A 26,473-nucleotide genomic window follows, 5' to 3' on the forward strand; every position below is an offset into this window, starting at 1 on the left:
CATTCTTTAGAAGAATGGCATGATTAGATTTGTAATCTAGGCAAGATTACTTTGAAAAACAAAAAAACAAAAACAAAATAAAAGGATCATCTTGGAAGTTGATGTGAAGAATGAATTGAGGAGGGACAAAAATGGATGGAAAGAGGAGTTCCTGCTGTGGTGCAACAGATTGGCAGCATCTCTGCAGCACTAGGACGCAGGTTTGACCCTCAGCCTGGTACAGTGGGTTAAGGATCTGGCGTTGCCATAGTTGTGACATAGGTCACAACTGTGGCTCAGATCTGATCCCTGGCCCAGGTATTCCGTATGAAGCCAGGCGGCTGAAGAAAAAAAAAAAAAAAAAAGGTTAAAAAAAAATGGTTGGAAAGGGATCAGGAATTTGTTGCAACAATGCACATGTGGAGGTGGGTAAGGAGGGGTGATCTGAGGAAAGAAGATGCAAAGAAGGATGGGAGAAATGGGTGAATTCAAGAAACAGTACTCTCTTTTCTTTAGAAGGAGTGATCTTTCTAAAAAGCACCTTGAATGGCATGACTCTGAAAGTTTTTCCATTAGCTGCCCATGGCCTCCAAGCTGGAGCACATCCTCAGCCAGGCTCTTGCTCATCTCAGCTCCTGTGCACCACAAGCTCTGCCATCCTGGGATGTTGTCAGTGTCCCATTAGCCCTAGGGGAGCTCAGGCACCCAAAGGTTTGCACAAAAAGTTCCTTTATGTCTGGTGTGCCTTGTTCCCAAATGTCTGTCCTGTGGCTTCGGCCTCCACCACTAAAATACTATCACTAAGTTCATCAATGACCTTCCTCTTGTTAAATCTAAAATACATTCTGAACTCTTATCTTATTTGATCTCAATAAACACCGCATTCAGCTGCTTCCTTCTTCTTAAAAAAAAAATACACCCCCCATTTTTATAGTTTGTGCTCATCCCTATCACGCGTGCAAGGGAAAGAATGTTAAAAAAAATCAGATGTTATTCTTGGCCTCAAATAAGATGTGAAGTGGTCCAACTGGGGATAAAAATGGAGGAACACTAGCAATTGAAGGAAAGGAATAAAAAAACCAAGCAACTTGGCTTGTTATTATTGATCATGGTCTTGGAGGTTCTAGAAAACGCCAAAAAGGAAATGAAATGACTAACATAAGCCCTGGAAGATGCTAAAGAGCTAAGATAATCTTATTTCCTAATGTTATTGTTTAACAACAAAATGCAAGAAGGTCCAGTAAAATTAAATATATGAATAAGATAATTTGATAAGATGTCTTGTTACAAGGTAGGTTGATAGGAGTGACCGATCCTTTATACCTACTTGTATTTATCTGGGGAATGATCTATTCTTGGAAATCCTAGGGAGAAAATCAGTTTCTACTCTAGGGAAACAGAGCTCAATGAAGTTCCAGTGACTAAAAAATCTACAACATTTCTCTATTTTTACCAATAATTGCCTAGAAATGGGGAAATATTCAAAACTTCAAAATATTTAAGAATAAATTTAATAAGAAATGCTATATATAGGAAAGCTACATAAGAACTATACTGTTTATGGAGTTTCCGTCGTGGCACAGTGGTTAATGAATCCGACTAGGAACCATGGGGTTGCGGGTTCCATCTCTGGCCTCCCTCAGTGGGTTAAGGATCTGGCGTTGCCGTGAGCTGTGGATCCCACATTGCTGTGGCTCTGGTGTAGGCTGGCAGCTACAGCTCCGATTCGACCTGTAGCCTTGGAACCTCCATATGCCGTGGGAGCAGCCCTAGAAATGGCAAAAAGACAAAAAACAAAAAAACCCCAAAACAAAAAACAAAACTATACAGTTTATTGGAAGACATAAAAGAATTCATCAATAAAAAGTCATGGGGGAGTTCCCGTCATGGCTCAGTGGTTAACGAATCTGACAAGGAACCATGAGGTTGCGGGTTCGATCCCTGGTCTCGCTCAGTGGGTTAAGGATCCGGTGTTGCTGTGGCTGTGGTGTAGGCCAGTGGCTATAGCTTCGATTTGACCCCTTGCCTGGGAAACTCCATATGCCGCAAGTGTGGCCTTAAAAAGACCAAAAAAAAAAAAAAAAAAAATTAAAATACAGGAGTTCCTGTTGTGACTCAGCAGTAACGAACCTGACTAGTATCCACGAGGATTCAGGTTTTGATCCCTGGTCTCGCTCAGCGGGTTAAGTATCTGGCATTGCCATGAGCTATGGTGTAGGTTGCAGATGTGGCTTGGATCCAGAGTTACTGTGGCTGTGGCTTAGGTCAGCAGCTGCAGCTCCGAATCAACACCTAGCCTGGGAACTTCCATATGCCTTGGGTGCAGCCCTAAAAAGAGAAAAAGAAAATTTTAATACATAACATTCCTCTGCGTTTAGGAGAAAGACAAATACCTTATGACTTACATGTAGAATCTAAAATATGGCACAAATGAGGAACCTATCTACAAAACAGAAACAGACTCACAGACATAGAGAAAAGACTGGTGGTTGCCAAGGGGGAGGGGGGAGGGAGTGAGATGGACTGGGAGTTTGGGGTTAGCAGATGCAAACCATTACATTTTGAAAGGATAAACAATGAGGTCCTACTGCATAGCACAGGGAACTATATCCAGTCTCTTGGATAGAACATAATGGAATGTATGTACTACTGGGTCACTTTGCTGTACAGTAGAAATTGACACAACATTGTAAATCAATGATAATTTTAAAAATGTAAAAAATTTGTAAATAAAAAATAAATAAACAACAACAAAAAAAAAGAAAATAAAATTCATACACCGGGAGTTCCCACTGTGGCTCATCTGGTTAAGAACCTGACATGATCTCCATGAGGATGCAAGTTCGATCCCTGGCCTCATTCAATGGGTCAAGGATCCGGTTTTGCTGCAAGCTGTGGCACAGGTTGCAGATGTGGCTCGGATCTGGTGTTGCTGTGGCTGTGGTGTAGGCTGGCAGCTGCAGCTCCTATTTGACCCCTAGCCTAGGGAACTTCCATATGCCTCAAATGCAGCCATGGAAAACAAAACCAAACCAAACCACATACACCCTTCATCCAGTTAGCTTACTTCTAGGATTCTATCCCTTAGAAAGAGAAGCACCAGTGCACAAGAACATGTTTCCTACTTCATTGTGTTAATAGTGAGAGAAAAATTGGAAATAAAGCAAATGTTCAATAACGGGAGGATTGAGGAATAAGTTTCGGTACTTCTTTGAAGCCATCAAAAAATATGAATTAGAGCTTTACTAGTTGACATGGATAAAACTTCACAAAGTTGGAGTTGCCACTGTGGCGCAGAGGAAACGAATCTGACTAGTAGCCATGAGGTTGCGGGGTTCGATCCTTGGCCTCGCTCAGTGGGTTATGGATCCTGCATTTCCGTGAGCTGTGGTGTAGGTCGCAAATGTGGCTCGGATTCTGAGTTGCTGTGGCTGTGGCGTAGACCACAGGCTAGCTAGCTACAGCTCCAATTTGACCCCTAGCCTGGGAACCTCCATATGGCGTGGGTGTGGCCCTAAAAAAAGCAAAACTAAACCAAAACAAACAAACAAATGAAATAACTTCACAAGGTGGTATTGACTGAGGAAAATAAGATGATAAAGTATTTTCTCCTTCTCTAAAGTTAATGGCAAAAACCTATACAATACTTGTGTACGTGTGGTAAATAAGTCTGAACATAACTGTATAAGCATGGGGGGAAATATGAAAAGTTATTATAATAGGATGAGATTCACTTGTGAACGAAGAAAACCAGACTAACAATGGCTTAAATAGGACAGTCTCATTCTCCCTCATGTTAAGATCCAGATTTAGGCAATCTGGAGCTGATGCGGTTTTTCTCTTTCCTAAAACCCTCTGGAACCCGGGCTCCTTCCAGCCTCTGCTCTGCCTTTACTAGAATGTGACCTTCATTCTCAAAGTCCAGGCTAACCTGCCTCATCCTGACTTCATGTTCCAAGCAGCACGATAGGCAAAGAAGGGATGCAGGTAAGCCTTCTCTCCAGAAAGGGTCAAAATTTAGTCTCGTGATCACATTTAGCTACAAGGGAGAATGGGAAATGTAGTCTTAATTCTGTGTGGCCACGAGCGCCTCCAGAATTTCTTGGCTTTATGCCTACCTTCTTCCAGACAACTTTAGGATTGATCTTTCAAGTTCCAAATATAATGCCATAGCTGTTTTCATTGAAACTGTATTACAGCCATAAAATAATTCAGGGAAAAACTAATATCTTTATACCATGAAGTGTGGTAACTCCAACTTTTTTTTTTTTTTCCTTTCAGGGCCACATCTGCAGCATATGGAAGTTCCCGGGCTGGGGGACGAATCGGAGCAGCAGTTGCCAGCCTATGCCAAAATCATAGCAACACCTGATCTGAGCCACATCTGTAACTATGCCACAGCTTTCGGCAATGCCGGATCCTTAACCTGCTGAACGAATCCGGGATCGAACCTGCATCCTGATGGAGATTGTGTCGGGTCATTAACCTTCTGAGCCAAAATGGGAACTTCCTCCAGCTTTTTAATTTATTTTTTTCTCCAGCAGTATTTTATCATTTTCCTCACGTAAGTCATATCTTTTTGATCCTAGTCATATATATAGGTATTCTGCAGTTGTTGTTTTAATTATGAATGGAACTGTTTTCATTACCTTTACTCACTGGTTATTGGTAGCATAGAAGAAAGTGATAGATTTGTCTATTTCTTATATTGCACAGTTTTATTGACTTCTCTTATTAGTTTCAATAATACTTTCAGTAGTTTTCATGGATTTTCCAGAACGAAAACAAATACAGTCTGAACATAAAGATAATTTGCTGTTTATTTTAATATCAATCCCTTTTAGTTTCTTAATTAATAGTGTTGTTCTGAGACTTCAGAAACATTTTGACTAGTAGCAATAATAGCATCTCATTTAATGGCAACAAAATTAAATGTTTTATCATTAAGTTTTCTGGTTATGGTTTCCGATTTTTGAAAAAAGTATTCTGGAGTTCCCCAGTGGCACAGCAGGTTAAGGACACAGCATGGTCACTGCTGTGGCTCGGTTTGATCCCTGGCCCCAGAACGCATGCCTCAGGAGCAGCCAAAAGAAAAAAAGTATTCTTGGCCCTCCTGTTCTTGCTTACTAAGGTACTTATCATCATTGCTATCATTACGGTTATTATCGTCACTATCTGAAATAGATGACACATTTCAATTAATGCATTTTGGCATATATCGAGATGATCATACGCTTTTTTCCTTCCATCATCTGATGTATTACAGAATGCTTGATTCAACACAAATTGTTTAATGTTGAACCAGTTATTCTTCCTGGAATAAGTACCACATGATCATTGTACACAATTCTTTTAATATACTGCTGGGTATAACTTAGTAATATCTTATTTAAGACTTTCATGTCTGTAAATGCCTAGTTAGACTTATGCATTATAAAATGCACTGCATTTTTGTATTATAAATCACATCTTTTCCTATGCTAGTCTAAACATCTAGTTAACATAGAAATGGTATTTTATTTTATTTAAAAATTTAAAAAAAAATGGGGGGGGGCTAGACCTGAAGCATACGGAAGTTCCCAGGCCAGAGACTGAATCGGAGTGGCACCTGTGACCCATGACACACTTGTGGCAATGCCAGATTCTTAACCCACTGTGCCACAGTGGGAAATCCAAAAACGGTATTTTAAAATAAGATTTCCTAGAACTCATTCATAAAACTTTCTGGGGGCTCTGCTGCTTATAGGCTTAGATTATTTGCTACCGTTTACATTTTATCTATGAGTTTTGGTACATTCTGGTATATAGTTTCTTTAAAGTTTAGGAATTTGTATTTTCAAGGAAAATAATTTCAGATAAATTTTTAGGTATAAACATAAATTTTAATATAGATTTTTCTAATAATTTTAGTTTTTTACATGTGGGCATAAAGACCCTATTTCTTATATTTGGCATTGTGTTTTTTGTGTTTTATCTTTTATTTATTTGCACATGCTTGATAGTTTTTAAATTTTATTCTTCTGTTTTACTTCCTCCTTTTTAAAAGAACCAGCTCTCAGAGTTCCCGTTGTGGCTCAGTGGTTAACGAATCTGACTAGGAACCACGAGGTTGAGGATTCGATCCCTGTCCTCGCTCAGTGGGTTAAGGATCTGGCATTGCCGTGAGCTGTGGTGTAGGTCGCAGACGCGGCTTGGATCTGGTGTTGCTGTGGCTCTGGCTTAGGTCAGCAGCAAGAGCTCCAATTAGACCCCTAGCCTGGGAACCTCCCTATGCTGTGGGTGCGGCCCTTAAAAGTGGCTCAGCAGGCTAAGGATCCCTTGTTGTCACTGCTGTGGTGCAAGTTTGATCCCTGGCCTGAGAACTTCCATATGCACGAACATGGTCAAAAATAAATAAATAAGTAAGTAAGTAAAAATACTTTGTTCAAAAGAAGATGGTTAAAGATAGCAGTATATGGGAGTTCCTCTTTGGCTCAATGGGTTAAGGACCTGGTGTTGTCACTGTGGCAGCTTGGGTCACTGCTGTGGCATAAGTTCGATCCCTGGTCAGGGAATGACCACATGCTATGGTGAAGTGTAAAAAAAAAAAAAAGATAACAACATATGATTTTAGTTATGTCATTACACTGCACATAATCTGCAAGGCTATTGATCAAGGTGTGAAGGGTGGTTATTTCTGTTGACAGGCTGTGGATCTTTCCTACTCACCATTTTGTGTCATTCTCTCAGTAAGTATGCCTTGTCAGAAAAAAAAATGTTTTAGAAAAAAGAATTTACAGTTGTTCACACATTCTGAGGTATATACAATAAACATTTACTAGATGCTATGCTGGGAATGCCAAGATACCACTTGGGTGGCGAAGAGAAGGTGGTATTAGTTGTCTAGAGAGCACAGAGAGGGGATGGAAGGTTTTTCCCCCACAGGAAATAGAGATGTCAAGAGATGGGGCAGGAATCCTCTGAAAGTCCCAAAGGGAGGGCAGGCCTCTTACCTTGTCCTCACTCTAGACAGATCGTTCAGGTGTCCTCCAACCCTGAAATACTGGCTGCTGAACTGAGAACTTTCTTGACTCAGCTTCCTGCACATATTCAACATCTCTCACGAGTGTCCTGGGCTTCTGTCCTTCAAAACACCCACAATTCCCCAAATGTGTCACACATCCTTGTGTCGTCCTGCCTTTCCTGATACAGTTCCTCTCTATGGACCACTCATTCCTGCCTCTGTTCCCTAGAACAACATTGCTTGGTTCTCTAAGATCCTGCTTGTCATAGATTAAATGATAATTCAGTCAATATTTTTTGCTTTTCACTATACCTGCATGGGAGGAATGTGTTTTATTGCACCTTGATTGTTACCTTCCTCATAGGACCTACTTTGGCCAATGAGATAGTATTAGTACACATGATATGAGTAGAGGTTTGAAATGTGCTTGCATGTTGGGCTTGGTCTCTTGAATGCTTCTATTTTGCCATAATAACCAGATAGCCACTGGTGCAAGGAGGTCAAAAGTGCATGAAAAAACTTAAACCAAATTCATGTCCTGGAGCCAAGCCCTTGTAAGCCCAAACAAGATCAAGGTCAATGCCAGCAAACCTCCAGTTACCTGAGTGAGAAACTTACAAATACTATATGTGCTGTTTGATACTAAGATTACTACAGTGTGCGTTATGCAGCAGTAGCTGACTGATACACAGTTAATAAGGTCTTTTATCCTTGCTTGTTGTTTTTCAGAATTATCCTCTGGGTTCCCCTTCAAATCCTCCTTCCCCAACAGTACAACTTTGGAAAAGCCTTTATCATACTATATTGTGATTATCTGAGTGACGTGCACTGTAAACTTATAAGTGCATCTATCTAAAGGTTAGGGGAGACCGTTAATCGAATTACTCTTTGGGGATCTAAAAACACCCCTTGACACTCACCAAATCACTAAAAAAATCATGATTAGTGAGCAAGTTACACCAAAATCTGTGAGCATATATTGTGACAAGTGGAACATATAATGCTTGGTACTTTCACGTATTTGTTGAATAACCAGCCATTGAAACCATCTCAAATAAGGGACAAGAATATGGGTAGGGATCATGGCCCCTGAATTCTGCTCTAGGGGAGGAAATAAAAGGGGTCAAAATAGTTCCCTTGGAGTTCCTGTTGTGGCTTAGTGGTGAATGCACCTGGCTAGTATCCATGAGGACTTGGGTTTGATCCCTGGTCTTGCTCAGGGGATTAAGGATCTGGCATTGCCGTAAGCTGTGGTGTAGGTCACAGATGCAGCTCGGATCTGGCATTGCTGTGGCTGTGGTGTAGATAGGTGCTACAGCTCCAATTTGACCCCCAGCTCTACCTCCATGACTTAATCACCTCCCCAAGGCCCTACCACTTGGTACCATCATATTGGGGATTAAATTGAGGGCATATGAATTTGGGGGGAGGGACCCAGACATTCGGTCTATAGCAGGCAGTGAAGAAAAAGTACAGGATATCCCAAGCTATTTAGGTGTTTGAAAAGAGAATTCTCATCCAACAGAGTCTGAAGGCGGTGTGGGTGAGGGCTGAAAGTTGTTGACTATCGTCTGGGTAGGGAAATGATGGCTGGTGGGAGAATCTTTGGTCACATTCTGTCTTAAGTTGGGAGAAAACTCTTACCCTATTGTTGATGTTTAAAATACCAAATGCCAGAACTGAGCCTAGTCTGCAGGAAGGAGTTGCCTATGATTTTGATAAGACTATGATCCACCAGAGTCTAGCCCAGGGTCGTGCACTTGACACATGCCTCATATGGGTGTGTGATGAACAAATCAACAAGTGAACCTTTAAGTCTGAAAAAGGAGATTAGGCATGTCCTCTACGGACCAACCAATTCAAAGAGATATTCCAAAACCTGAGTGTCTTCAGGCACCCTGGAAAAACATGTGTGACCTCCATCTTAAATCTGAGGTTGGCATTAGCTTAAAGAAGTCCACTTACATGTGTGATATTGCTGAAAAAAGAAAAATTTCAATTATCTCACAAGCTTTAAAAATTCCAGAGTTCTTGTTGTGGCTCAGCAATTAATGGACCCAACTAGTATCCATGAGGACTCTGGTTTGATCCCTGGCCTTGCTCAGTGGGTTAAGGATCTGGCATTGTGGTGTAGGTTGTTGTGGTGTAAGGATCCAAGCTGTGGTGTAGGTCACAGATGCAACTTAGATCCTGCGTTGCTGTGGCTGTGGTGTAGGCCAGCAGCTACAGCTCCAATTTGACCCCTAGCCTGGAAACGTCCATGCCACGGGTGTGGCCCTAAAAGACCAAAAAAAAAAAAAAAAAAAAAAAAAAAAAATTCCTGTACCCTTTGACCTAAAAGTACCCTACCCAGGGAGTGCTCTTGAAGGAATTAATCAGAGATATAGATAAGGATCTAAAATCACATTCATTACACAGTTGTTCCTAATAGAAAAAAAAAAAAAGAAAAAGAAAAAGAAAGGAAAGAAAGAAACAAAGAAAAAAAGGACTTGCTGGCACCTACTGCTTTGTGACTTGCCAGTGACTGCGGGCACTGTTAAATTTGCTGTGTCATCTGTCTTCAGAGATACAGGCTAATGTAATTCAAAGAGACCTGGATTGGGAGGAGGGATAGAGAGAGGGCGGGGGAGAAAGGTGGAGAGAGAAAGAGGGCCAAGGAGGGGAAAAAAGAGGCAGGAATGGAGTCAAGGAGAGAGAGAAAAAAACAGGGGCCGGGATAGAGGCAGAACAAAGACAGCAGTTCCTGGTGCGTTGCATGTGGTGAATAAATGTTTGTGGAATAGACTTGAAAGGGGAAAGAGTCAGAGACAGGAGTGGATTTAGAGGCGGGTCTTCAGCTCCCTGCCCACATTAGACCTCATTCACTCTGGAGCGCCCTCTGCTAAGACCCTGGTACCCAGGAGAGGGAGCTGGCAGCAGGGCAGACAAGGGGAGGCAGGGCTGGCGGCACATGCTGCTGGGCCCCTGGGCAAGCAGGACCCAGGGAGCAAGGCTGCCTGGTGTCCAGGGCCCAGCAAGGAGGGAAAGCCCTCAGGTCGGAAGGGGCAGGGGTGCCACGTTGTAAGACCCTTGGGGTGGGTTTGGATGACACCACTTCCTGCACCTTCCGTGACTCCTGGCTGTCGTGGGAGTCAACGATTTTAACTGGGAAATGCTGATCCAATGTCGTAGAGGCTTTTGGATATTCCTGGAATGATTTTAGAATTTATCCTTCAATTACTTCAAGCTTGTCCTTTCATGCAGAATTTAGATCTCAGAGGAGGAGGTATTTATCCCTTTCCACCTCTTGGTGGACTGTGTGTGTATGTGTGTATGTGGACTGGGTGTGTGTGTGTGGACTGGGTGTGTGTGTGTGTGGACTGTGTATATGTGCGTGTGTGTGTATGTGGACTGTGTGTGTGTGTGGACTGTGTGTGTGTGTGTGTATGTGGACTGGGTGTGTGTGTGTATGTGGACTGTGTGTGTGTGTATATGGACTGGGTGTGTGTGTGTATGTGGAGTGGGGGTGTGTGTGTGTGTGGACTGGGTGTGTGGACTGTGTGTGTGTGTATGTGGACTCTGTGTGTGTGTGTATGTGGACTCTGGGTGTGTGTGTGTGTGTGTGGACTGTGTGTGTGTATGTGGACTCTGTGTGTGTGTGTATGTGGACTGGGTGTGTGTGTGTGTGGACTGTGTGTGTGTGTGTGTATGTGGACTGTGTGTGTGGACTGTGTGTGTGTGTATGTGGACTGTGTGTGTGTATGTGGACTGTGTGTGTGTGTGGACTGTGTGTGTATGTGGACTGTGTGTGTGCGTGTGGACTGTGTGTGTGTGCGTATGTGGAGTGGGTGTGTGTGTATGTGGACTGGGTGTGTGTGTGTGTGGGCTGTGTGTGTGTATGTGGGCTGTGTGTGTGTGTATGTGGAGTGGGTGTGTGTATATGTGGACTGGGTGTGTATGTGTGTGGAGTGGGTGTGTGTATATGTGGACTGGGTGTGTGTGTGTGTATGTGGACTGGGTGTGTGTGTATGTGGAGTGGGTGTGTGTGTGTATATGGAGTGTGTGTGTGTGTGTGTGGACTGGGGGTGTGTGTGTGGACTGTGTGTGTGTGCGTGTGTGGGGTGTGTGTGTGTGTGTGTGTGGACTGGGTGTGTGTGTGTGTGTGTGTGTGCTGCATGTATGGTGGGTTACGTTTTCCCTGGTCTTCTCTGGCTCAGAATTCCTGTTTCCACTGAATGAGCTCTTGCTTTGTCATCCTGTCTTTCTGGTCCGCGTGGCAGCATCATCACATCCCAAGCAGCCTTCCCGTTTAATTCCCCTTACCCCAAACATCACACCCACACAGTGTCTGCATGAGCAGCAGTCCCTACTGAAGGCTTGGAGCAACAGAGATGTTTCACACTGCCCAGAGGCTCGGCCCCTTCCCACCTCAAACTCCCAGCTTCTGCCTCCTCTTACCCTTCCAGATTCCCCTGTAGAAGCCCAATTCTCTTCCCTTTTTCTTTTTCTTTTTTTTCTGGACATGCCTGTGGCATGCAGAATTTCTCAGGCCAGGGATCGAACCCATGCCACACAGGTGACAATGTCGATAGGCCACCAGGGAACTCCTCTTCTTTTGATTTGAAGAGACCATATTTTTTCTGGCCCTGCTCACGGCAAGTGGAAGTTCCTGGACCAGGGATCAAACCCGCACCACAGCAGGGACCCAAAGCACCGCCATGACAACACCAGGTCCTTAACCTGATGAGCCACCAGGGAACTCCTGAAGAGAAGATTTAAGTTCCCAATGTTTACTCATTTCAGGGTCTCCTTTCACACCTGCAGAATCCTTATTCGGTTTTATAAACAAAGGAAACCCATTTTTTCCTTTTTTTTTTGGGTCTTTTTAGGGCCACAGCCATGGCATGTGGAGGTTCCTGGGCTAGGGGTTGAATTGGAGCTGTAGCTGCTGGCCTACACCACAGCCAGAGCAATGCAGAATCCGAGCCACATCTGTGACCTACACCACAACTCACAGCAATGCCGGATCCTTAACCCCCTGAGTGAGGCCAGGGATCAAACTTGCAACCTCATCGTTACTAGTTGGGTTCATTAACCACTGAGCCACGATGGGAACTCCCACTTTTTTCATTTTTTTAGTAGCAAAGAACCAGTAAGGTCTCTGAAAGATGAGACTGTCTTAGGTTGAGTTTCCAGAAGCAGACCTGAAAAGGAGGATTCATGTATAAATTATTCAGAAGCATTCCCAGAAAGAAACTGGTTGGGGGTGGAGGTGAGTAGGGATGTGAGACCTGGAAGGAAAGGAGGCTGAGAAAACATGACAGCAAGCAGAGCCTCAAGGAGGACAACTCTGGCTCAGTCCCTCACAGGAACTCTGGAGACACCTTAAAATTGCCCCCCCCCCCCGAGGAGTTCCTGTCATGGCGCAGTGGACACAAATCTGACTAGCATCCATGAAGATGCAGGTTCCATCCCTGGCCCCACTCAGTGGGTTAAGTATCCGGCGTTGCTGTGAACTGTGGCGTGGGTTGCAGAAGTGGCTGGGATCCCCCATTGCTGTGGCTGTGGTGTAGGCTAGCAGCTACAGCTCTGATTAGACCCCTAGCCTGGAAACCTCCATATGCTGTGGATACGGCCCTAAAAAGACAAAAAAAATAAAAATAAAAATAAAATAAAATTGCTCCCCCCGCCCCCAAAAGGAGGGAGAGAGCTGGAAGACTCTACCCCCTTGTTCTCAGTCATCTGTTAAGGGTTGGCCTCGGGGGCCGTGCATTTCCAGACTCTCCATCAAGAGCTGTGGGTGTAGGAGTGGGATCACGGGGAGGGCTCGTGTGTACACACGCAGTCCAGGGACCCTGGGGCTCTGGGCACAGCACCAACACTTCAGAGCCTCTCCCTTCCCCTCTCCTGCCCGTCTCTGCGAGGGCAAGGGAGCTGCGTGGAGATTAATTTCCTCCCTGACGTGAGTAACGCCACCCCTTCGAAAGCAGAAGCAGCTGTCACTGAGGACATGGTGTCAGCCTGTGCGGTATAAAGAGAAACATATTTGGCTCCTATCCCTGGTTCCTGGCACCGAGCTCCTAAAACCCTTGTTTCCTAAGTGACAGGAGTATCTTTTGTTACTCACAACAAGCCCGTCCTCTCACATCTGAGTTAATGAGGGAACAGAGTGGGACCCCAACACAATCTCAGGAGGGGGGCTGCTTGCTAGAAAGACCAACTGATTTATAGGATTGGAACTTTCAGCTCCGCTTGCCCATCTCAGGGAAGGGGTTGGGGGCTGCAGATTAAGTTCCATAAAAACCTTTCTTTTTTTTTTTTTTCTTTTTTTTGTCTTTTTGCCTTTTCTAGGGCTGCTCCCACGGCATATGGAGGTTCCCAGGCTAGGAGTCTAATCGGAGCTGTAGCGGCCGGCCTACACCAGAGCCACAGCAATGTGGGATCCAAGCCAAGTCTGAGACCTACACCACAGCTCACAGCCACGCCGGATCCTTAACCCACTGAGCAAGGCCAGGGATCGAACCCACAACCTCATGGTTCCTAGTTGGATTCGTTAACCACTGAGCCATGATGGGAACTCCCATTTTTTATTTATTTTATTTTTTTTATTTTTAAGGCTGTATGTGTGGCACATGGAAGTTCCCCGGGCCAGGGGTCGAATCAGAGTTGCAGCTGCCAGCCTATGCCACAGCCACAGCCACACCAGATCTGAGCTACATCTGTGACCAACACTGCAGCTCACGGCAACAATGATCCCTTAACCCCCTGAGAGAGGCTGGGGATCGAATCACATCCTCATGGATACTTGTCGGGTTTTTAACCCTCTGAGCCACAACAGGAACTCCCCCATAAAAACTCTTGAACAAGGAGACCTGATGAGCTTCCGGGTTGGTGAACACACCCACTTGCTGGGAGGGCAGTGCACCCCAGGTCCACAGGGGCAGGAGCTCCCTAGCTTGAGAGCCTTCCTGACTTCCCCCGCGGATCTCTTCCTCTGCATCCTTTGTGACATCCTTTTTAACAAACTGGTAAGTGTAAGCAAATGTTTCTCTGAGCTTTGCAAGCTGTTCTAACCAATTTATAGCCAGTCCGGTCAGAAACAAGAGGCGACAACCCCGACTTACATCTGAAGCTGAGGCAGTTTTGTGGGACTGAGCCCTTAACCTGTGGGATCTGGTGCTGTTAGGGAGACAGTGTCAGGACTGAGCTCAACTGTAGGACACCCCGTCAGGATCTCCTGAGAGCTGGAGAGTTGCCTGGTGGTGCTGAGAATACTCCAGTGCATACTTCTTCCTTCTCCCATTTTCCCGGCCCCTCCTCAGGCATGGCTTGGCTTCTCAGATGGCTGCAGGGTGCCCACAGTCAGAAGGCAAGGGCGGGCACTCACACCACCCCTCAGAAACTGCACGTGGAACTACTCAGCCCCCCTTCTAGATGGGGCGTGTCAGGCCATCTCTGAGACATTAACGCCCGTGCCCCAGCTCTTGGAGCCCTGGCAGCACAGGCGGCTACCGCTCTGTTCTCTTTTCAGAACCTGCCCGTACATACCCTGACTGGTTATGCCACAGGGAAGTCGGCATCCTGCTGGAGACGCAGATCTCCTGTTTGTGGCTCTCTATCCCAAGCCAGGTAGCTGGTGCTGCCGTTAACCCAGTCTGGCCTTCGGGGACAGCCTTCTCCACTTCATGACGTCAGCCTCAGGGGCTGGAGTCCCCATGGACTCCTGGGGTGTGAGCAGGGGCTGCGGGTGAGCTCTGCGACCCTGGGCTGTTCCCCAAGAGCACCCATTATTGCCTTCCCGGGTGGGGGGTGGGGGGAACACTTCTAACAGAGAGAATGGGTGGGTGAGACGCATCGGGATCCTGGCCCTCAGTGCTTTTCCTGTAGACCGTTGCTTGCTCCAGCCCAGCCTCATTCTCTTTCCTCATTTCAGCAGTGCCTTCCTCTGCTGCTCTGTGCACAAGCATCACTGGTCTCAACACACACGCAGAGAATTCCTGTCCACTCGCCACATGACAGAAAACCGTGCCAGGGATCCGGCTCTGAAACCAGAGGCTGCTGCAGACTTCTGAGCAAGGCCCTGCAGACTTCCTGCAGTTTCCTAGGCTCCTCCCCTCGGCTATTTTCCACATTCCAACAGCTCTGCATTGGGGGTGGGGGGTGGGGCAGAGTGACATTGAAAACACGTGCACTTCTTTCCACTCATCCCCAGAGCCTCAGAATGATAGTGGAGACATTACAACGGAAAAAGCACACATCCACAAGCACAAAGAGAAATGGAGAGGATGCGGGAACAGACGACAGATGCTAAGAAAATTTTGGAAGCTGGAAAAAGTCAGCGGTAACTGATTTAGAAGAGTCGAGAAGGCTGAAATTTAAAACTGAGAAGGGAGGTGGTGCAGAAGAAGAAGCATTAGGTGGATTTCTTGCCATTGGAATAGCCCTGAAGATGGGGATGAGAAGTGGGGCTGAAAATAGGAGATGCTTCTTGGCTGTGTCGGAGGAGCAGCGAGCCCCCCCCACGCCCACCTTGACCACCACTCCCCCCCACATGACCAGGAGACCGCCCTCCCCCACAGCGGAAGTGCCCTGCCCCATGCACCCAGGACTCAAAATCAGCATTATGTCCATTATGTCCGAGACAACAGCTAAGCATCCCTGGACTTGAGAGGGCAGTTTCTTTTCTTCTTAAAATTTTTGGCTGCCCTGCGGCCTATGGAGCTCCCGGGCCAGGGATCAGATCTGAGCCGCAGTCTCGACCTAAGCTGAAGTGGCAGCAACGCCAGATTTTTGACCCACCGTGCCCACTTTAATCCACTGTGCTGGGCCGAGGCTCAAACCGGTGTCCCAGCGCTCCTAAGACACTGCCTATCCTGTTGTGTCACAGTGGGAGCTCTGAGAGCACAGTTTCTACGGTGAAAGATAGAGACATAAATCTATTAAACACCCAACTGACCATCCTAGCGGGAGACAGAGAATGCAGAAAGCCAACGAAAATCTCAAGAAAATTCTAAACCATTTTTGTGTTGGAACCCAGGGCAGGTTGTCCCGAAATATGCTTCCACGGCATATTGGTTATTTTGAAGTAAGGTTACTTGAGAAACGGCTGGTGGAAAGAATGATATTAAAACACAACACTTGGAGTTCCCTTCATGGCTCAGCAGTTAACGAACCTGACTAGGATCCATGAGGATTCGGGTTCCTTGCTCAGTGGGTTAAGGATCTGGTGTTGCTGTGAACTGTGGGGTAGGTCGCGGATGCGGCTCGGATCCCCCAGTGCTGTGGCTGTGGTGTAGGCTGGCAGCTGCAGCTAGCCTGGGAATGTCCATATGCCCGTGAGTGCAGTCCTAGAGTAGCAAATAAATAAATAAAATAAAAAATAAAACACAACACTCGACTCCCCTCTTTCTCCCTAAAAGCAGGAAACAGTCTCTCACATGATGGTATCCTATACCCTGTACCCAGAGGAGAGGAAGCATCCTTATCACCAGAGTCAGGGAATGTGAGGCTAAGAAAGCTGTATAAACAAACTCTGTTACTTCTTCCTTAGTCTGTTACCTCAAGCACAAGCTCCTTTGATTTGTTCGTTGGTTTTTCTGGGGCCCTGCCCATGGTGTGCAGAAGTTCCCAAGCAGGGGACTGAACACACTGTAGAGCAGGGACCCGAGCTGCAGCAGTGACAACACTGAGTCCTCAACCCCCTGAGCCACTAGGGAACTCCCCCTGATTTGTTAAATCTTCAAAATAATTCCTTATCTAAAAATGATACATAAATAGCCTGCTTTGGTCACTTTGTGGGGGGGGGTCCCCCATTTCTATAAGACCTTTGTACTCAAAATTAAATTTTTTTTTTCCTCCTGTTAATCTGTCTTGTGTTGGCATTTCTGCTGTGGGGCGTTGGGATTGGAGGCCTCTTGGCAGTGCTGGGATGCAGGTTCGATCCCCGGCCTGGCACAGGAGGTTAAGGATCCAGCACTGCTGCAACTGTGGCCCAGATCTGATCCCTGGTCTGGAACTCTGTGTGTTTCAGGGCGGCCAAAAAAAAAAAAAAAGAAAAATCTGTCTTGTGTCAATTTAACTAGTAGGGCAGCCAAAAGAACTCAAGAGGGGAAAGGGGGACGTCTCCTTCCCCAACATTTGTATCTATGAAAACTACGAAAACAGCAGTAAGCGATAAAAAGGAACATCCAGAGAAATGAGAGCTTTGAAAAATTCAAAACATGATAGCAGAAATAAAAAAAAAAGTCAATAGATGGTTTAGAGCATAGTTTGAGAAATTCTCAAAGTAGAAGAAAACTAACTACAAAGAAACAGCAAGCAGGGAAGAAGAGGTAAGCAAATTCAAAGGTTAGCCCAGAAGATTCAACAACTGGCTGATGTAAGTTTCAGAGAAGAGAGAAAATGAGGGACATAAATGAACGCACTAGTGCCATGATGGGGGGAAAAACGAAATGGCTTCATGCCTGTCTTTGGGAGAATAGTTAAATGAACTGTAGTATCTCCACAAAGTGGAATGCTGCACTGCAATGAAATATTAACAAGCTATAGCCATGTGCACAGATGACTCCTAGGAACAATGCAGAATGAGATGCAAGCCACAGAAGAATGCCATTTCTCTGTGGGATGCCATTCCAATGGTGTTCAGAAGCAAGCAAACAAGGTGTGGTTTAGCAACAGACACGTGTGCAAGTGGAACAAGAAAGCAAAGCAAGCGCATTAGAAGAAAAGTCATGAGCGTGGGTGTATGGCTGGTGGAGGGTGAGGGCATGAAGGGTGGCCTGGGCACGCAGGGCATGGGATTAGAAAAGATCATTCAGAGAAGTTCCAGGTGTTGATAATACCCTTTTACCTAAGTTGGGCAGAGGGTTCACAGGTGTTTATTTTACGGTGATGCTTCTATAACTTATATCACTCATATTCTTGTATATATCTCAAGTGTTTCCCTTTCTCTTTCTCTATTTCTGTCCATCTGTCTCTCCTACACACACACACACCCACACACACACCCCCTGATATAAGAAAATTTCTGTGAACTGTGGATATTAATTTCTGCACTAATAGAGCCTTAGAGTCCAATGTAATAAGGGGAAAAAACCCTACACGAAAGTGGATCTTAATGAAATTTCAGAACGTCAGACATAAAGAAAATACCATAAAAGCAACAAGAGGGGGAAAATAGCTCATATACAAAAACTGAGACTCAGAGTGGCATTGATCTTCTCATCAGCAAGACTGGAAATAGAAGACAACAAACCTTCTCGATTTGGAAGAAGAAGATTCCTATCTGGAATTCTGGCCCATTTGATGAGAGAGCAGAATTAAGATAAACTCTGACAAGTGAGGCCTCAGAGAATTTATCTTCCATGTGTCCCTTCTCAAAAGGAGAGGATTGTGCTCCACCAAAAATGAGCCAGTTAATCAAGAAAGCGGAAACCATGGAAACCAGGACCCAGGGATTCCAAGACAGAAAAGAGACAAAAGGAATAAAAAGGATGCTAGTTGAGAGAAATTCCCCCCAAACAGCAGGAAATAGGCATAGCCCAAGCCAGTTTGGAGCAAGAGAACAAGAAAACTCCCGGAGAGGTTTGTCCATGGAAAACAGACAACTGACCATTGCCTAATATTAAAATGAGTTGAGAGATTTACAATTCTGTGCAAGTTTCAGGAAGAATTACTCATTTGCACCTAGAAAATGAAGCCAAAACAAACAAATAACAAAGATTCTATTTATTTACTCCAGGGAAAACCAAAAGTTGGACAGGAAAGGCTAGGTAAATATATACAAAGTACAATTTGGCTCATGAGTATGTAATATTTACATAATCCTGAGAGTGCTGAATATTGAAGGAACCAAAAATTACGCCCTAACTACACACAGGGAGAATGAAGCCAGTGGAAGTGTGTTTGTGGGTAAGAGTGTGTGGAATGTAAGAGAATCAAATTCTTCTTCTGTAGTTGTAAGGAAATGCTTAATTTCTAAAATTAAAAGAATCAACCAAAACAGCAGGATAGGGAACACTCCTCAATTCAATTTTTTTTTTTTTTTGTCTTTTTTTTTAGGGCCGCACCCTGGGCATATGAAGTTCCCAGGCTAGGGGTCAAATTAGAGTTGTAGCTCTACACCACAGGCACAGCAGTGGAGGATCTGAGCCTCATCTGCGACCTACACCACAGCTCATGGCAACGCAAGATCCTTAACCCACCGAGCAAAGCCAGGGATTGGATCTGCAACCTCATGGATGCTAGTTGGGTTTGTTACTGCTGAGCCATGACGGGAACACCCCCAATTCAATTTGTGAGGCTATCAAACCTTGAACCAAAACTAGACTGGGACAGAAGTTAGCCATGTATAGCCAGTTCGACTCAGAAGTATAGATGCGAAAGTTTTAATTAATATTTAGCAAGGTGAATCTTGCAGAAACAAGCTGGTCTTACTTCATTAACTCAAAGTTGATCCAACTTAAAAAAAGCATTACTAGAAAATCATCACAATAGCTTAATGGAGAAAATCTACATGATTATCTTGATAGGTACAATAAAGGTATTTGATAAAATTCAGCCCTCACTTATGCTAAAAATACTCTTAGTCAAAGAGAAGAAATTTCTTTAACTTGATGAAAACTTTCTACCAATAATTTATAGCAAATAAAATACTTAAATCAAGTATTACACTTATTTCCTTGAAAATCAGGAATATGATGTATCAAATCAACAGGCTGTACACCTTAAACTTACACAATGTTTTACGTCAAATATATTTCGATTAAAAAAAAAAATCAGGATATGGCAGTTCCTTTGTGGTTTAGCAGGTTAAGGATCCAGTGTGGTCACTGCAGTGGCTTAGGTTGCTGTTGTGGCAGAGATTTGATCACTGGCCTGGGAACTTCCACATGCTGCAGGAAGGGAAAAAAAAAAAATTAGGATATAACTTTTTGTTTGTTTGTTTTTTAGGGCCAAACCTGAGGCATATGGAAGGTCCCAGGCTAGGGGTCAAATCAGAGCTACACCTGCTGGTCCACGCCTTAGCCACAGCAACATGGGATCTGAACCTCTTCTGTGACCTACACCACACAGCTCACAGCAACTCCAGATCCCAAACCCACTGAGTGAGTCCAGGGACTGAACCCACATCCTCACGGATGCTAGTCGGATTTGTTTCTGCTGAGCCACAACAGGAACTTCCAAATCTTAAAAAAAATCAGGACAATAACACGGGTCGCGGGTGTTCTCCAACATCTTTCTATTCCACATTGTATTTGGACAGTCTGGCTAGCACAGTAAGACAAGAAAAAGAAACATATAAAGATTATAAAGGGAAAAAAACCTCTATCTTGTTTTGAGGGAACAAGATTCCAGCCTAGAATTCTAGAGCCAAACTTGCAAATGAGAATTAAGATAAGTTCAGGTGCAAAAAGTGCATCTTCCATGCATCCTGTGTTAGCTTCTTACTGGTGCTATAACAAATTATCACAAGCTTAGTGGTTTAAAACAACACATATTTATTCTCTTAAATTAGTCTTATGGGACTAAAATCAAGGTGTCAGCTGGGCTGTGTTCCTCCTAGAGGCTCTAGGGAAGGATCTGTTTTTTTTTGCCTTTTCTAGCTTCCAAAGATGGTACACATTCTGCCCTCATCCAAGGACATCACTCCAACCTTTGCTAGCATCATCATATCATCTCCCTCTGCTTCTGCTGTCACATAGCCTTCACTGCCTATGATGCGTCTGTCTTCCTTAAAAGGACCCTTGTGATGACATGGGGCCCACATGGATAATCCAGAAAAACCTCCCCATCTCAAGACCCTGAATTTAGTCACATCTACAAAAGTGACTTTGTCACGTAAGGTAACATACCCAACAGGTTCAGGAGGCTGAGATGTGGACATTCAGTCTGCTGCCCATCATTTCCATGCAGTCATTCACAGGTTATGTGAATGTTTACATGGAAAAAGCCAGGACAATTTACAAACAGATTATTAGAAATAATGTGAGAGTTTAGCAACATGATTCAATTGCTTTGCTATAGATCAGACACAAAGACTTGGAAAATATAATTTAAAAAAAAATGCTATTTACAGCATTAAGAAATTATAAAGTACTTTGCAATAAATCTAACAAAGATGTTTAAGACCTTTACGAAGATTTAGGAGTTCCCGTCGTGGCACAGTGGTTAACGAGTACAACTAGGAACCATGAGGTTGCAGGTTCGATCCCTGGCCTTGCTCAGTGGGTTAACGATCCGGCATTGCTGTGAGCTGTGGTGTAGGTTGCAGACGCAGCTCAGATCCCGCTTTGCTGTGGCTCTGGCATAGGCTGGCAGCTGTAGCTCCAATTGGACCCCTAGCCTGGGAACCTCCACATGCCACGGGAGTGGCGCAAGAAATGGCAAAAAGACCAAAAAAAAAAAAAAAAAAAAAAAAAAAGAATTATTTAAAAAATAGAAAAATCTTGGAGTTCCTGTCATGGCTCAGCAGAAATGAATCTGATTAGGAACCACGAGGTGGCGGGTTCGATCCCTGGCCTTGCTCAGTGGGTTAAGGATCCAGCACTGCCGTGAGCTGTGGTGTAGGTTGCAGATAAGGCTCATATCTGGTGTTGCTGGCTCTGGTGTAGGCCGGCGGCTACAGCTCCGATTAGACCCCTAGCCCGGGAACCTCCATAAGCCTCAGGTGCAGCCCTAGAAAAAGACAAAAAAAAAAAAAATCTTTAAAATAAAGAGAAAAACATACTATGAACATGGAGAGAAAAACTTAGTATTATAGGATGTCAATTCCCCAAGGGAATACATAGATTTTATTGCAATTACAATAAAAATCCTTTTTTTTTTTTTGCATCTCAACAAGCTGAATCTAAAATGGAAAATGAAATATACAAGAACTGGTAAGAAACACATGAAAAAGAAGCAGAGGATGGTGGATTCACCCTAGCATACAATAAGACTTATTATAAAGTATGGTAATTAAGACATTGTGACACTGGAACAGGGGTAGATATTAATACCGCTGGAACAGAATACAGAGCCCAGAAACACAGCCAGAGATGGACATCTGATACCTTTGACAAAGTGGTACTGTAGAATGGTAAAGAAGGGACATATTTTCTCCAAAATGGTGATGAGTAATTGGTTATTCACATAGGAAAGAATAAAATAAAATCAAAACTCTTTTTTTTGGATCAGGTACAAAAATCCAAGTGGAATTCAAGAAACCAGGAAGAAAAAACCTGGAAGGAAATATGAGAGCATGTCTTATGATCCTTGTTTAGAACAAAGGTTTAATAAATTACAAAAAGCACAACCCACAAAGAAAAAAGCTGATAAAACCAATATCATCAAAATTAAAAATGCCCAAGTATCAAAAACACATCACTACAAAGATGAAAGGACAAACTGCAGGCTGGGAAAAAATATTTGCAACACACATTGTTGACCAAAGACTTGAATCCAGAATATATAAATAACCCATAAATCAAAAATTAAAAACACGCAATAGAAAGATGAGTAAAAGACAGATAAATCGTAGACTAAGAAGCCACAATGGCTAATCAATGTATAAAAAGATGCTCAGGAGTTCCCGTCGTGGCGCAGTGGTTAACGAATCCGACTAGGAACCATGAGGTTGCGGGTTCGGTCCCTGCCCTTGCTCAGTGGGTTAACGATCCGGCGTTGCTGTGAGCTGTGGTGTAGGTTGCAGACGCAGCTCGGATCCCGCGTTGCTGTGGCCCTGGCGTAGGCCGGTGGCTACAGCTCCAATTCGACCCCTAGCCTGGGAACCTCCATATGCCGCAGGAGCGGCCCAAAGAAATAGCAAAAGACAAAAAAAAAAAAAATAAAAAAAAAAAATAAAAAGATGCTCAACTTCACTAACTAGGGAAATGCCAACTAAACCATAATGAGGTACCATTTCTTATCCAGCAGATTGGGGAAACTAAAAAGTCTGACAATTTCAAATGTTTGTGATCAAATGGAGAACTGGGAACTCTTCCACACTGTTGGGGTGTCAATTGGTATAAGCACTTTGGAGACCATGCAACACCTAAAAGCAAAGATGCCTACATCCTCCAGCCCAGCATTTTCACTATGTGAATCACAAAGGTCTTGCACTTGCGCATGAAGAGGCAGTTACAAGAACGTTCGTTGCAATATTGTTGTAATAATAAAAAAAGGGGGGAAAATCCAAATGTCTATTATCAGGACAATGGGTAAATGAATTGCAGCATATTCATCTGTTGACAATACAAGTCCATATTACAAAAATAACGAAAGTTTGAGCCAGGGAGTAATATGTGATTTGCTTCTGAAAGCTCTCCATTTTAAGATTAAACATAGAATTGAGTCTGAGTGCTTGGAAACTTTTATAGCAATTTTAAGGTGATTTTAATGCATGTTCAACCTAATCATTAAAAAATGGGGCTAGTACTTGGTATTTTATAGTTCATTATAATTCCATTTTTTTCTAGAAATAAACTCTTACTTACACAAGTATTGGTGTACAATGCATTGAAACCAACCAACCAGCCAACCACACCAGGCCTGAATAAACAGTCTGAGATGCATTGCTCTACCTTAATGACAATTGATATGTGAACTGGAGATCATCACTTGCCACCTGCCTCTACAGGGATTGAATCATGAACCACTGCAGCTGCTGACAACTCAATACGCCCTGAAAGGAGTTCAGGGTGGAGATCAGGAGTGAGGCTTTGGAAAACTGGCAAAACAGGTCTTCAGATAGTTAGATATTTTCAGGCGGAGATTTTATGAGCCCAATTCTTGCACCTCCTCATATCTAGAAAAGCACAAAAATCTTTCACAATGACGTCTGCCCCTCGTGACTAGCAGTAAACTTTACAAGACCAGCAGAAATCTTCTGCAAAATGTATGTGCTTGAGTGCACGTACCTCCCCCTTCACCAAAATCACATCTATACTGACCTTCCCCCCTACCTCTTCGGAGTGGTTTTTCAGAGCTATCTGAAATACTGCCTCCCAAGCTATAGTCTTCATTTTGTCCCAAATACAACTTAATTCTTGACTTTTATATTGTGCATATTTTTTTAAGTCAACAGATATCTATGTGATTTTTTTTTTCTACAATGTATAAGTTTTCTTGTTCATTGGAGATCTTGTACTTTACTCCTAAAATATTAATGTCCAGCTTGGGTTCTCCAGAATTGTTTTATTTGATTCGGATATTTACCTTGCATATAAAGATGTGGCTATTCTCTGCAGGCATTTCCCCTAGAGACACATGCAAATGTAGCTGAAATTTCCTGTTGGTAAACAGCAAGTCTTTAAATCTAGAATCAGGTGATTGACATACAGACGCCTAATAAATTGGATTGCTTTCAGAGCAATATCCTTTCCAGTTAACTGTTAATTGACCAGTTTGGTGCTTTTCTTTATCAAAAATATCATATGGTATGTAAAAAGACTAGATAGGGCTTAAGGTATTTCATAGACCTTTTATAGGACAAATGAACCTTATGCTGTAGGAGATGAGAAAGATGTAAATTAAAAAAACATCATGACAGTAAGAGAACACAATCAAACCAAATCTCCCCTTCAGTGTCTGGCAGCACACTCCCCGAGAAGTTTCAGGCTGTGTGTGGTCTCCACCTAGGGCTCCAAAGTCTTCTTAATGGACTTTGTGACAGCGGGTTCCCAGTTTACCTGGGATTCTGTCTCTAAGCTACAGCACTGCTATTAGAGGCCCACAAATGTGTTTTGGATTTCCTTTCCCCCTCATGAAAAAAACTTTTTAAAAATGCCATTTTTGAAACCAAATTACTTACTGATTTCCAGGATCCTCTTACACCTGCCACTTCTCAAGGGACTTTTGGTGGTATAATCTTTTAATTTTTCTGGAAGCCTAGCAAAACACAGCCAACGGCTGTTTTTCTATCAGAAACACGTACTCTTTCCAACAGCATGCTTTTTAAAAAACTTTAACTTGCTGAGTTCCTTTAAAACTTTTAACTTATAGCAATTTAGCGTCTTTGCCACGCTTTTTTCTATTTCCTATTTCATTCCTTATGTGTTACTTAACATTCATTTGAGTCTTTGAGGTATATGAAATTAGAGGAGGCCGATACCGAAAAAGAGATGGGTTCTTAAAAAAGATGGGTTCCGGGACTTAAGTTTTTGAGGCGGCAAGGTGATGGATGAAGACAAAGTAGCCAAATGAGAACAGAGCGTGAAAAAGGTCCCTAAAGATGAGGCGCACCAACAACTGATGAATGATTTATCCAGCAAAACTTTGAAGCAAGTCGAACTCCTCAATTTGGCTGCTGCAGAGGCCAAGGTAGGAGAAAAGGTTGGCGAGGTCCTGCAAAGCCAAGTTCAAATACATGCAAATATACGGTCGGTGCTGTGATTGGCCAGCAAGGGCTGCTCAGGGAAAGAGAAGACCAGTTGAGGAGTCGAGGCGGCGGCAGCAGCTCAGACCACAGCAGGGCACTCCACCCTCCCGCAGCGCAGGCGAAGCCAAAGCCCGAGCTGAAGCCCCTGGGCAGCGGACTGCGCAGGTCACGTGACAACCCCCGAGTCCGGCCCTAATTGGCTATCAAACCTTGCAGCCTCCCTTCCACTATTTCCCAGAAATATTTTTGGAAACTACTTTTCCCATAGGGTCTTGCGGCCCTGATTACTTCGCCCTGATTTCTTCCCGGTGATTTCTGGAGGCAGTGCTGGGCTTGTCCAGTATTCACGTGGACCTCAGCAGGCGCCAGGAGGACAGATACCTCCAGGATTAAAACATCCCGCTCTGTGGAGGCGGGGAAACCAAGCCGCCGCGGCCCCTCCTTTTGGGCAGAGGTCTCTGGGAAATGCAGTAACTCGAGGGCCTCCGCGTCCGGCCGCGTCTCTCCCAGTCCTGCGGGTTGGAGTGCAACGGGAACTAGTGGGAAGAGGAGGGGCGCGGCAGATCTTCCACACTGGCTCCTCCCCGCCAGCAGGTGGCGCTGCGTCGGAGCATCCACTCATCTACCTCCGAGTTGTCCCAAACGGGAATTTCCCTTCAATCCCGTAGTCCTGGAGTTCTCCAAGCATAGATTTTGATTAAGCAATTTTTAGAGAAATTTGTTGAGAAATGGGGCACCCTATTTTAAAAGAAAGGAACGATAACGGCCCCAAATTACCCCCCGGCTCTTGCTGCTCATCGGATGCATTGTGAGGGTGCAAAGAATCATGGCGCTGCGTATACGGGGGATCCATTTTATGCCAGGACTTGCATCGGGCAGTGACTTCCGCCCCTAGGGAGCGACAGCTGTTCTTCCAGCTCTTTTCAGTGGGTAGCTGGTCTTCGGGGCTGTCACGGCTGTCCCCTAACCCTATTGTTTCTGCCTTGGCGGGACATTTGTTCTGCTTAGCTGCAGGGGTATTGCCCTCATTTTACGGGTTGGAAAACTGAGGGTGGATGAAGACTATATAGCTAGTAGTGTAGTCGGAACTCAGTACAATCGAAACTAAATCTGATTGTTGTCTCAAACGTGATGTCCACGTCGTGTGATGGTAG

General features: G+C 44.2%; 2 long non-coding RNA genes across 11 annotated transcripts in view; one reads left to right on the top strand and one right to left on the bottom strand.

The window, feature by feature from the left end:
* Positions 1-25,850, bottom strand: part of LOC146395316 (uncharacterized) — a 63,804-nt gene extending 37,954 nt beyond the window's left edge. For all 4 annotated transcript variants that reach the window (XR_014832396.1, XR_014832395.1, XR_014832392.1 and 1 more), the window contains exon 1: positions 24,753-25,850. This is a non-coding gene — a long non-coding RNA (uncharacterized LOC146395316). The remainder of the gene's footprint in view (positions 1-24,752) is intronic.
* A 346-nt stretch (positions 25,851-26,196) lies between these two features.
* Positions 26,197-26,473, top strand: part of LOC110257407 (uncharacterized) — a 131,131-nt gene continuing 130,854 nt past the window's right edge. For 6 of the 7 annotated variants that reach the window (XR_014832384.1, XR_014832383.1, XR_014832385.1 and 3 more), the window contains exon 1: positions 26,197-26,469. This is a non-coding gene — a long non-coding RNA (uncharacterized LOC110257407). The remainder of the gene's footprint in view (positions 26,470-26,473) is intronic. The other variant, XR_002339967.2, reaches the window with a different exon arrangement.

This window comes from Sus scrofa, chromosome 17 (assembly GCF_054392235.1).
Source record: "Sus scrofa isolate SSC_HxYL_T2T_F1_AM1 chromosome 17, Sscrofa_HxYL_maternal_Yorkshire_Landrace_v2.0, whole genome shotgun sequence".
Classification (NCBI taxonomy): domain Eukaryota; kingdom Metazoa; phylum Chordata; class Mammalia; order Artiodactyla; family Suidae; genus Sus; species Sus scrofa.